The sequence below is a fragment of the Schistocerca americana genome, chromosome 7, assembly GCF_021461395.2.
Source record: "Schistocerca americana isolate TAMUIC-IGC-003095 chromosome 7, iqSchAmer2.1, whole genome shotgun sequence".
NCBI lineage: Eukaryota > Metazoa > Arthropoda > Insecta > Orthoptera > Acrididae > Schistocerca > Schistocerca americana.
The window spans coordinates 239,780,583-239,793,045 of NC_060125.1; the positions used below are offsets into that span (position 1 = coordinate 239,780,583).

A 12,463-nucleotide genomic window follows, 5' to 3' on the forward strand; every position below is an offset into this window, starting at 1 on the left:
CAGCCTGTTGAAGCTGTAGGTAAGCGCTTTAGCAGGCGTCAGCTGCGCCTAGTGCCAACACTTGTGATGGCCTGACCGGGACACGCCGGAAGTGCAGGTGGCGCGCGCAGGAATGCCTCGGAGGCGCGGGGCTGCCGTCCAGCTGCGAGTGTGCCAAACGTGCTGTGTATCAGGCACGCTACTGCCACCTTTATACAGGCCCGGGTGACATACGTCATATCCGCAGTACGCTTTCTGAAGAGGGACACGTCAGAGAACAAAAGCTTGTATAAACAGTTACAAATACTATTATTAATACACTGCCTGACAAAAAATGTGAAGCATCCAGAAGGGGATGTGCTATTACTTCAGTGATTACAGAAACGACTGAAAAGTACAAAGTGGTGGTATGAGCCCACTTAGCAGTATGATGTTCCACTCACTCTGGCCAAGACACATCCACTGATTCTGTTGTATCTTCTTCTGTGGCAAGCTGGCACACAACTGTTGTTAACTCGTCATTATATCCTGGATACTGCCACTGGAAAAAGTCAACGTCCAAGACAGTCCCAAACGTTCTAACGGGGACACAGGAGTACCTCATCATCACACAGACAGTTCATGGTTGCGCATTCGGGAGGACGACGGTTCAATCCCGCGTCCGGCCGTCCTGATTGTGGTTTTCCTAAATCACTTCAGGCAAATGTCGGGATGGTTCTTTTGAATGGCCACGGCCTATTTCCTTCTCCGCCCTTCCCTAATCCGACGGGAATGATGACCTCCCTGTTTGCTCCCCTTTCCCCAAATCAACCAACCAACCATGGTGACGCATAGCGTGTGTGGACGAGCATTGTCCTATTGAAAGATGGCACCACGATATCGACCCATTAGAGGCAACGCACGAGGACGCAGGATATCTGTGACGTACCACTGTGTCGTCAGAGGGTCTCAACGATTACCAGACGTGACCTGAAATAATACCCGATGGCCCGCATGTCACGACGTCAGGAGTAAGACTGCTGTGCCTTTCCTGAACAATGGAAGAACGGAATCTCTCCCCAGGTCGTCACAGTACTCGCCGATGATTATGATCCCGGGTGTACAGCATCACGATCCATTGCTGAGCATAATGTGACGCTATTCATCAGCATTCCATGCTTCTCGGTCTCGGTATCACGCCAAACGCAGCCGTTTTTTTAATGGTGTTAACGGCAGCCTACTGATAGGACGGTAATTTCCTATTCCGGCTTCTGATAGCCTCCGGCCAGTGATGCAAGATGACACATAATATTGCAGAGAGTCCCTTAATTGCTGTAGGATGGCAGGCGTAGATGTCAAGGGGCTACGATGCACTTGGTGCACAATATGGCTATCATCACTTCTGGTATTCAGACATACCCGACCGGGACTTTGCCGTCGAATACGCCTGTCCTCATGTTCTTATGCAATCCAACATCGGGTCACTGTCACATTAGAATGACCCAAAAATTCGGGTATTGGACGATTCGTCCAGCTGTCAGAATGGAGACCCAAAATTCAACTGAACACTTAGAGAGTACAATTACAAATAACCTAAATTGGAACGATCACATAGATAATATTGTGGGTAGAGCAAACCAAACACTGCGATTCATTGGCAGAACACTTAGAAGGCGCAACAGGTTTACCAAAGAGACTGCTTACACTACGCTTGTCCGTCCTATTCTCGAGCATTGCTGTGCAGTGTGGGATCCGCAGCAGGTGGGACTAACGGATGACATCGAAAAAGTACAAACAAGGTAGCTCGTTTTGTATTATTGCGAAATAGCGGAGATAGTGTCACAGACATGATACGTGAATTGGAGTGGCAGTCATTAAAACAAAGGCGTTTTTCGTTGCGACGGGATCTTCTCATGAAATTTCAATCACCAGTTTTCTCCTCCGATTGTGAAAACATTCTGTTGGCACCCACCTACATAGGGAGAAATGATCATCACGATAAAATAAGAGAAGTCAGGGCTCGCACGGAAAAATTTAAGTGCTCGTTTTTCCCGCGTGCCGTGCGAGAGTGAAACGGTAGACACACACCATGAAGGTGGTTCATTGAACCTTCTGCCACGCACTTTATTGTGTGCCACGCACTTTATTGTGAACAACAGAGTAATCACGCCACGTAGATGTAGATGCTGGAGGTGTCATCTCCGTGTGCTTTACAGTGATCGGCTGCTATCCTGCTTAACTTCGCATGTTTCCCATCGCAGTCCCTTTTAGGGTTCTCTGAATGCTAGCCGCACTGGCCAATCAGGAATCCTGTTGACGTCTGATGTAACAGCCTATAAGGCGAGGTGTCACAGAGAACGCTGGTTAACCTGTGAGACAAGTTAACCTTTAAGTACACGCGCTGTTTTCGGTAACACACAGTCACGTGTGGGGTCTACAAGTATCCCAGCCGAGTTTAGGTATGTTTATAAATAATTATTGGAAATAACTTATATATAAACTCGACATCCGATGCTGTTTACGCCGCTCATATATTCATCCAGGACTGGTAACCACACAAAATACGAACACTACCAGTACTCTGCCGGCCGTTCTGCAACTCACAATCATTTCCATAGCCGCCAGTGTAGTGTACGTGTACGAATTTGCGATGAAATCCGATCATGTGTACTACGTCCTTCACTTTTTTTGTCTGGCAGTGTATTTAGAGCTATTCTTCCTCAGTTGCTACCTCGATATTATGTTTATCATGCAGACAAAAACAATTCCGTTTTTTGCTGCTAAATATTTATTTTGTTTCTAACCCAACATGTTTCGCCGAATCATACCAAACATCATTAGCGGTCTATAATATCCAGAAAATTATTTAATTATGGTTATTTCGTTGGGAGATCTGTAATGTTTCCTGACATCACATTTGGATATCACTTACTTTCCTATTGGGCAACGGCTTTGCCGCAGTGGATACACCGGTTCCCGTCAGATCACAGAAATTAAGCGCTGTCGGGCACGGCCGGCACTTGGATGGGTGACCATCCGGGCCGCCATGCGCTGTTGCCGTTTTCGGGGTGCACTCAGCCTCGTGATGCCAATTGAGGAGTTACTCACAGAAAACCATCGTACCGACCGGGAGAGCGGTGTGCTGACCACACGTCCCTCCTATCTGCATCTGAGGATGACACGGCGGTTGGATGGTCCCGATGTCCACCTGTCGCCTGAAGACGGAGTGCTACTTTCTCATCCTTTTCACGTGTTCATTGCATCTTGTTAACGCACTAAATGAACAAAGCACTGGTTTTGAGTTGAGAGTACATAACATTCATACATTTCACTACACACAACCTTTCCTTTTGAACTCTGCACTTGGCCATGCTCACTTGCTATAGGGGTAACTTAAAGATATTGGGAGTTGTAGAGGATGAGAGTGGAGTGGGCTGTCAAGGCGCGAATGAGGAAAGGGTAGGTCTTGTTGGGGGTCTCTCTCTCTCTCTCTCTCTCTCTCTCTCTCTCTCTCTCTCTCTCTCTCTCTCTCTCTCTCTGTGTGTGTGTGTGTGTGTGTGTGTGTGTGTGTGTGTGTGTGTGTGTGTGTGTGTGTGGATTTTTTTTTTTTTTTTAAGAAGGCCTACGCATGTAAAACGGCGGGCAATCTTATCAACAGGGATGCAGATTTTCAATTGGCGCCGCCTGGAATCCAGCAATGGCTGCCATTAAATCAGAAGAGGGAAAACAAGAACTTCCGATTCATGACTTGACGCAACATACTTCTGAGATTGAATTCAGCTTCAACCATAGGAGCGTCCGGCAGCATAGTCATTGCCCACAGTACACGCGCGGAAGGCCTTCCTGCGTCTTCCTGCTCCTGGCCTGATAAATTTCGACAACGCCGCGCGATTGAGTCATCGGTCGCGTCTTGTGCGGTTACAGCAGCAACTACCACCACCTGAAGATCTCGGGCAGTCGCATCGATGAAATATTGTGGGATTTAGACAATTAGATCCAGCGGCAAACCCGAGAAGTGTATTTGCAACTTAAAATTTCCGTTAAGGCTGATTAATATGACCACAGTAAGCGATTCAAATAATAAATATGTCTTTCCAGTAATTATTTATTAACATACCTAAACTCGGCTGGGATACTTCTAGACCCTACACGTGACTGTATGTTACCAAGAACAGCGCGTCTACTTAAAGGTTAACTTGTCTCACTGGTTAACCAGCATTCTCTGTGAGACCTCGCCTTCTTCTAGGCTGTTAGGTGAGACACCAACAGGATTGCTGATCGACCAGTGCGGCTAGCAGTCCGAGAACCCTACAAGGGACTACGATGGGAAACATCCGAAGTTCCGTGCAGTTAAGCAGGATAGCAGTCGAACCTTATTTGGCAGCCGTCGCGTGAGCCAGGAACTAGCATACAACGAAACTTATTCCGTGTGAGATTGGCTTTTGCTACTGTAGAGTGACAATACGCATATTACCGAAGCTGGAAATTATCCTTTCACGTAGGCTGACCGTCCATACAAGCCGCATTGCTGTTGGAGACAGAAGTGTGTGCTAGTGAATTCCAGAGGATACAGATATAATTTCTACTTGATTACACTGATTGCTGTGGATAATGATTTCCTGTGGTCAAAAGAGTATTGAAAAAGAAGATATTTACAAAAGAAAACGCAAAATAGAGGGAAATAAAAATTAGTCCTGTCCACGACGTCGTCATTAGAGATGGAGAACGAGCCTGCAGCTGGGAGATGGACGGGGATAGAAATCAACCATAGGCGACAGCTTGACATTCATCTTTAGAAATTCAGGACAACCCTAATCTTCCTTCCTTCACCCCACAAATCACTCATACTAGTGCCTTTGGGTTCAGAAAACTATAGCTTTGCTTGAAGAATTATCCCAAAACACTACCTCCTATGCCATTGTGGAAAGAAAGTAACAAAGTAACAGAAGTATGCCACCTTATTTATTTTATATCACCTACGTCTGACAATAACCAACTTGAAAAAAAAAAAGATTTGTTTAGGCTCTTGAGCAGTTCTGTGATCTTCTACTTCGAGATGAAGTTATTACCAAGCACCGCCGTACTCCCATTTACGGGTTCAGTATTACCTATGAGCGACCTTAATAGGCGATTTTGCGTCATGAGGGTAGTGTGAAAGTTTTTTCGTCCATTATTGTTATGCCCGTCGCTATAACGAGGCGGATGATCACTTTAGAAAATGCCAAACAGGTAGAAGGATTATGACATAAATGTATTTATTTACAATATAGTCAATAAAAAGCATACATAACTTTGCATCCTGGAATCTCTCTCTCTCTCCCCCCCCTCTACCTCCCACCCCTCTCCATAGTACCACTAGCATAGAGCTAGGGTCGTGGCGGCTGTCAGCGGTACAATCAATCCGTTCTTCAGCTAGATAACAATAAAAACTTAAGGGAAAAAAAAAACAAGACACAGAAAGGGTAAGTATTTACAGTGAATTAAGACTTTTTAAAGGTGAAAATAAAATGAAAGTTTTTATATATACGTGTAGTTTAAAACAGTATTAATTAAAGGTAAAACGAAACATGGTAAGAGCACATTTAAAAATATTTAAAACATGATGCCCAAAAACTAATCTTTAAACGAGGCACATTCCTGGCACTAAAACTGGAAGGACCTGCCCTCAGATCTCAGATATGGATCCTCTTGTTTAAGGGGAAAAGATTTACCTGTAAAGAGGGTAGAAATAAGGTGGTTTAAGGGTGGAGGACTGGTGCATAATTTCGATGCGATGGGAGTAGCTGTTGGGACAGAAAGGGGGGGGGGGGGAGGGTATTGGCGTGGCTAATACTTGAGAAGGGAAGGGGCGTGGGGAAAGAAAGACAGACGAGGAAAAAAGTGGTGTAAGGAATTGTGGGGATGGGGGAGAGAAATAGCCCCAATGAGGTGGAATGGGTGGGGTGGACAGCTGGTAGAATGGGTAAATGTCGGGGTTCATGATGTGGCAAAGGAAAATGGTTGACGGTTCATTGGGAGAGTATGTGGAGGTTGTGTAGGTGTTGGGATGCTGGGATGTGTTGGTGAAGGCCAGCAGCATACGAAGATTGGAAAGGAGAGGGCAAACTATAGGATTATTGGAGTCGAGTTTGCGGATGGTGTGTATTGTTCGAAGGAGTTCGGTTTGAGTGAAGGGAAGTGGGAAGAGGCGGAGCTCTCAGAGCGGTGGCTGAAAAAGACGCGCGGATCAATCACAATTGCAGGCAGTGAGTTGATGTGTATTCTGGGTCCTCAGTTGGCGTGTGTAGCGCAACCAGGCGGCGTTTCTCTATGGCAGCGGCTCAAGATGGCCGGTTTATATTTCTTCTGCGGAGGTGAGAGCGGCGCACGACGCTCCGAGTACGGTCGGCGAAGGCACCCTCGATACGGCAATCCTGAATACCGCTAACTGTTAAGTGCCAGTCACGTGCTTGCTGAGCGTCACGTTATCGCAAAGTTGGTCCTGAGGACGCCACAACCTTCATAGGACTGGTGCACAATATCGATAGGGTAGAATAGTCTGCTGGCACAGAAAAAGGTGTGGAGTAGAAGTGGGGTATTTGTGTTGGTACCATGGGTAATTTGCATTTCGTTTCGACCAAAAGGTACTTTTTTACAGGTCTCGATGTTTATGGCGTCATATTTCCTGAACCATGTATCGACAGTATTATGATGATTTTGCAGTTACATTGAGTAGTATACGTGGATATTCTTGTTAATACTGAAGTCTGCAATAGAAGTTGCTTCTGTCTGTCTTTGTATACCGGCTTGCAGACATCGTCTACATTTACAAAGAGACCTTATGGACTGGCTTGCTTCGATTTTCTTCATATTTACGGGATCTGAAAGGCAGTGCTCTGAATGTTCCCTATAGCGATATGACGCACTCCTCAAAAATACTCGGAAAATCCGCATTTGGAGATTTCTGAACGCTCTTAAGTATAAAAGTTTCGTACTAATGAACAGAGTCACCCTTAGCTTCAAATGGAGCGTACTAGTCTTGCAGTCGCGAAGATATTGGTTTATTTGTCGCCAGATACCTTCTTCTATATTTTATTTACTTGAATTTCATATTTATTACCAAATTGAAGTACTACTTAACGAACGGTATTTATAATAAAAATAACTTTCTTTGTTCTTGATTAAAAATAGCGTTAAAGTGCAAAATATTTCCAATCAATTAAAATCTACCGGTAAACTCCCTGTTCTTAAAAAGATCGAACTCCCGTGTATAAAAGATCTTCAAACTGCTGGTTACGTTATAAATATGTTAATATGTTAAATATTTGACATTAAGCATGTAAGGGAAAAATAATTAGAAAAAGGTTTGAAATTATTGTTGATAGTGTACAGCAACCAGCCACAAACTGATTTTAGATACTTCATTTAAAAAGTACCGTCACCGGTTTCGAATTTTCACAGTTCATCATCAGACGATTTTTTCATGCTTTCATAAAACAAATTATACGCTTGCTTCCTGTAAGTTGCCGTACGATAAATAATGATTCACAGTTATAAACGCGTAAATAAATGCGTGCGCCGGCCGCTGTGGCGGAGCGGTTCTAGGCGCTTCAGTCCGGAACCGCGCAGGTTCGAATCCTGCCTCGGGCATGCTTGTGTGTGATGTCCTCATGTTAGTTAGGTTTAAGTAGTTCTAAGTCTAGGGGACTGATGACCTCAGATGTTAAATCCCATAGTGCTCAGAGCCATTTTTGAAATGCGTGCGCTACATATTTGTGTTGGTATGTAGCGTAGCCATTTGGTTCCACATTTATGATTGTGAATTATTGTTTATCCTACGGCAACTCACAGGAAACCAATGTATAATATGTTTTGATGAAAGTATGAAAAAACCGTCAGGTGATGAATTGGACAAATTCGAAACCGGTAGCGGTACTTTTTAAATAAAGAAACCTAAAACCAATTTTTGGGTGGTTGCTGGACACCATCAACAATTTATTTCGTGTAACATCCACGGTCTCCAACGATGTCTTTATTTGACAAAATTGCATTTGAAATTGTTTAAAGTTTGTAGGAAGTCGCTAAGTACTCTCATTATCCGCCGGCCGCTGTGGCCAAGCGATTCTAGGCGCTTCAGTTCGGAACCGCGCTGCTGCTACGGTAGCAGGTTCAAATCTTGCTTTGGGCACGGATGTGTGTGATGTCCTTATGTTAGTTAGGTTTAAGTAGTTCTAAATCTATGGGACTGATGATGTCAGATGTTAAATCCCATAGTGCTTAGAGACATTTCTCATTATCCGTCACGGGATAACTGTAGCCTGGGTAATTAACGTTTAGTTTCAACCAAAAGCTAGTTTTTCACATATCTCGATGTTTTGACGTATATTTCCTGAATGATGTGTCGACAATATGACGATGATGATTTTGCACTTACATTCAGTAGTATATGTCGATATTAATAAATGGCTAACCCGCTTCATGGTGGACGGACCCAGTTGCAGATTGCTTGCCTAACGGCTTCCAGGGGCAACAAAATTTGATTTTCAAAATATTATAGTAATTATCGAGCTAATTCAAAAATTTAAAATGCAGTATATTCTACTCGTTCTGAGCTATAATTCTAGGTTAACTGTTTAACACAGTAAGAGAAGTGTTACAATTACAGACTGTATATGTCTTGAGGGGAGCATATCTCACGCAGCGCAAATTACCTAAACTATATTAATCCATTATTTGAGGAAGGGAGATCTTAGCTATTACCAACATACTTAACAGGCTTGCTACGGTTCCCGCGGCTCCCGTCGTCGGTATTTCGAGTCCTCCCTCGGGCATTTTTCCAAGGTTAACACATAATTTTAAACCTTTTCTAAACTTTTTGTCGCGTATATGCTTAACGTCAAATCCTTAAACCATAAACTTCTTTGTTAACTAGTCAGACGTATGTTGTTCTATACATACACTACTGGTCATTAAAATTGCTACACCACGAAGGTGACGTGCTACAGACGCGAAATTTAAGCGACAGGAAGAAGATGTTGTGATTTGCAAATGATTAGCTTTTCAGAGCATTCACACAAGGTTGGCGCCGGTGGCGACACCTACAACGTGCTGACATGAGAAAAGTTTCCAACCGATTTCTCATACACAAACAGTAGTTGACAGGCGTTGCCTGGTGAAACGTTGTTGTGATGCCTCGTGTAAGGAAGAGAAATGCGTACCATCACGTTTCCGATTTTGATAAAGGTCGTATTGTAGCCTATCGCGATTGCGGTTTATCGTATCGCGACATTGCTGCTCGCGTTGATCGAGATCCAATGACTGTTAGCAGCATATGGAATCGGTGGGTTCAGGAGGGTAATACGGAACGCCGTGCTGGATCCAAACGGCCTCGTATGACTAGCAGTGGAGATGACAGGCATCTCATCCTCATGGCTGTAACGGATCGAGCAGCCACGTCTCGATCCCTGAGTCAACAGATGGGGACGTTTACAAGACAACAACCATCTGCACAAACAGTTCGACGACGTTTGCAGCAGAATGGATTATCAGCTCGGAGACCGTGGCTGCGGTTACCTTGACGCTGCATCACTGACAGGAGCGCCTGCGATGGTGTACTCAACGACGAACCTGGGTGCACGAATGGCAAAACGTCATTTTTTTCGGATGAGTCCAGGTTCTGTTTACAGCATCATGATGGTCGCATCCGTGTTTGGCGACATCGCGGTGAACGCATATTGAAAGCGTGTATTCGTCATCGCCATACTGGCGTGTCATCCGGCGTGATGGTATGGGGTGCAATTGGTTACACGTCTCAAAAAAATGGTTCAAATGTCTCTGAGCAGTATGGGACTTAACATCTGAGGTCATCAGTCCCCTAGAACTTAGAACTACTTAAACCTAACTAAACTAAGGACATCACACACATCCATGCCCGAGGCAGGATTCGAACCTGCGACAGTAGTTGTCGCGCGGTTCAGGACTGAAGCGCCTAGAACCGCTCGGCCACACTGGCCGGCTTACATGTCTCGGTCACCTCTTGTTTCATTGACGGCACTTTGAACAGTGGACGTTTCATTTCAGATGTGTTACGGCCCATGGCTCTACTCTTCATTCGATCCCTGCGAAACCCTACATTTCAGCAGGATAATGAACGACCGCGTGTTGCAGGTCCTGTACGGGCCTTTCTGGATACAGACTGCTGCCCTGGTCAGCACATTCTCCAGATCTCTCACCAATTGAAAACGTCTGGTCAATGGTGGCCGAGCAACTGGCTCGTAACAATACGCTAGTCACTAATCTTGATGAACTGTGGTATCCTGTTGAAGCTGCGTGGGCAGCTGTACCTGTACACGCCATCCAAGCTCTGTTTGACTCAATTCCCAGGCGTATCAAGGCCGTTATTACGGCCAGAGGTGGATGTTCTGGGTACTGATTTCTCAGGATCTATGCACCCAAATTGCGTGAAAATGTAATCACATGTCAGTTCTACTATAAGATATTTGTCCAATGAATACCCGTTTATCATCTGGATTTATTCTTGGTGTAGCAATTTTAATGGCCAGTATTGTATATGTTCGACTCTTTTAAGAGTCGGAAGTGAGCGGTCTTATGGTTTAATACAAAAATGAGAGACAGCCGAGATTACACTGAAGAGCACATCCCCGAATCAACCAGCTGCGAACAGCGCGTTCGATCGTAGTTTCGCCGCGCATCGCCTCTCCACGAGATGATCGCTTTATCGCCCGGCTTAGGATGTCCTGGAGGCAGCGGAAATTAACTTTCGGCGGAGAGCATGAGCGGCCAGCGGGTGACGGATGCCGTGGCACGCGTGGCGAGCAAAGACCGCACGTGTATCGAACCGGGAAAGGCGCGTGGCCGAACTCTCGTAACGATCGCTGCAGACGGGCGAGCCGAGCCGCACGTGGGCCGCACGTGCCGGGCGCCTGCGCCACGCTCAGCTTGTCTCCCGGCGGCCGCCGCAGGGATAACAGGAAGAGGCTCGCTGCCTCCGCCGCCGCTGCTCTTTCCTCGAGGTTCTGGTTATTTCAGCACAAGAAGACGAAAACGGAAGAAAGTACATTTTAGTGCTTGCCCTGAACGGTCACTGCATGCCCTCGAATCAACTGCGCAGACACAGAGGGAGCGCGAAAATTGACTGAAGACAAAAATCAACGAGGACGGTTCAAGGGTTAACGGGGGACGTATGAGGAAATACGCGGGTGCATATAAGCTAGTGTACCATTTTCTGTTTGAAAGTTAATTGAACCAAATTTTTCAAATCACCATCATCAGCCAATTCAATCATTAAATGATGTGGCCTCTTCGAGTCGTGGATTCAGGTAGGCTTTCAGCAGTCTTCTCCAAGTGGGACGGTCTTGGGCAGTTCTCTGCCAGGTGTTACCAGCGATCTTCTTGATGTCTTTATCCCGTCTGTCTGGTGGTCTTCTTCTATGCCTCCGGTGCTCTCTCGGACTCCACTTCAGTATTAGCTTCGTCCATCTATTGTCTTTTCTTCTTGCGACGTGGCCAGTCCACTGCCATTTCAAGGAACCTACTGTCTCTAAGATGTCGTTAACCTTCGTCACAGACCGGATGTCATCTACCATTTTCCTATCCTTTCTTGTATAGCCCAGCATTGATCTCTCCATGGCTCTATGTGCTGTCCTAAGTTTCCCTTTTGTAAATGAGTTCAGTGTCCATGTCTCGCAGCCGTGCGTCATCCCAGGAAGAATGCATTGATCAAATACTGCTTTCTTCAGATTTACTGGCATTTTTGATCTGAATACTGTTGAATTCTTCCCAAATGCTTGCCAGCCAAGATTGATGCGTCGATAGATGTCTGGCCTTATGTCTCCCTTCATGTTTATAATCTGGCCAAGGTAGACATATTCACTAACCTCTTTTAATAGACTGTCCTTGACTTTCACTTCTCCAGCTGGTACCCATTTGTTGGACATTACTTTTGTTTTGGAAAGGTTCATGTTCAAGCCAACCAGCTGACATTCCGATGCAAGGTCTGTAACTAAGTTTTGGAGCGCTGCGAAGTCTTTGGCCAGTAAGGCAATATCATTAGCAAATCTCAAGTTGGTAAGCCTTCTTCCATTAATTCTAATTCCATTACCTTCCCAGCTCAGCTTTGACATAGCCATTTCCAATACAGCAGAGATCAATTTTTGGGGAGATGGGATCGCCTTGCTTGACACCCCTCATTTTGCAAATGTCATTACATTATTGGCTATAATCTGGATTTTTTCCATTTTTTTGTCAAGTAATATGATCATGACGTTTCTGAATACTTTTAGAACACACGGTTTCACGTAAGTAACATTTTCTCAAAATTTACTTCAGTTATCACTTTCAAAATCAGATAAATCTGTGTGCCAGTTTTTTAAATCGGTGTCAGAACTCTTGCAACAGTTATTGAAAATTTATACGTAGGATTCATAGCAATTTTTGTCAAACAAATAAATTTGCAGATAAAGCATTTTGAAAAATTTTGTACCACAGTATATACCATTAACAAAGT

General features: G+C 44.9%; 1 protein-coding gene and 1 pseudogene across 1 annotated transcript in view; both read left to right on the forward strand.

Annotated features, from left to right (window-relative positions):
• LOC124622334 (rho GTPase-activating protein 10) overlaps window positions 1-12,463 on the forward strand; it is a 576,429-nt gene that overhangs the window by 411,129 nt on the left and 152,837 nt on the right. The window lies entirely within an intron of this gene.
• Window positions 2,901-3,018, forward strand: LOC124623527 (annotated as a pseudogene).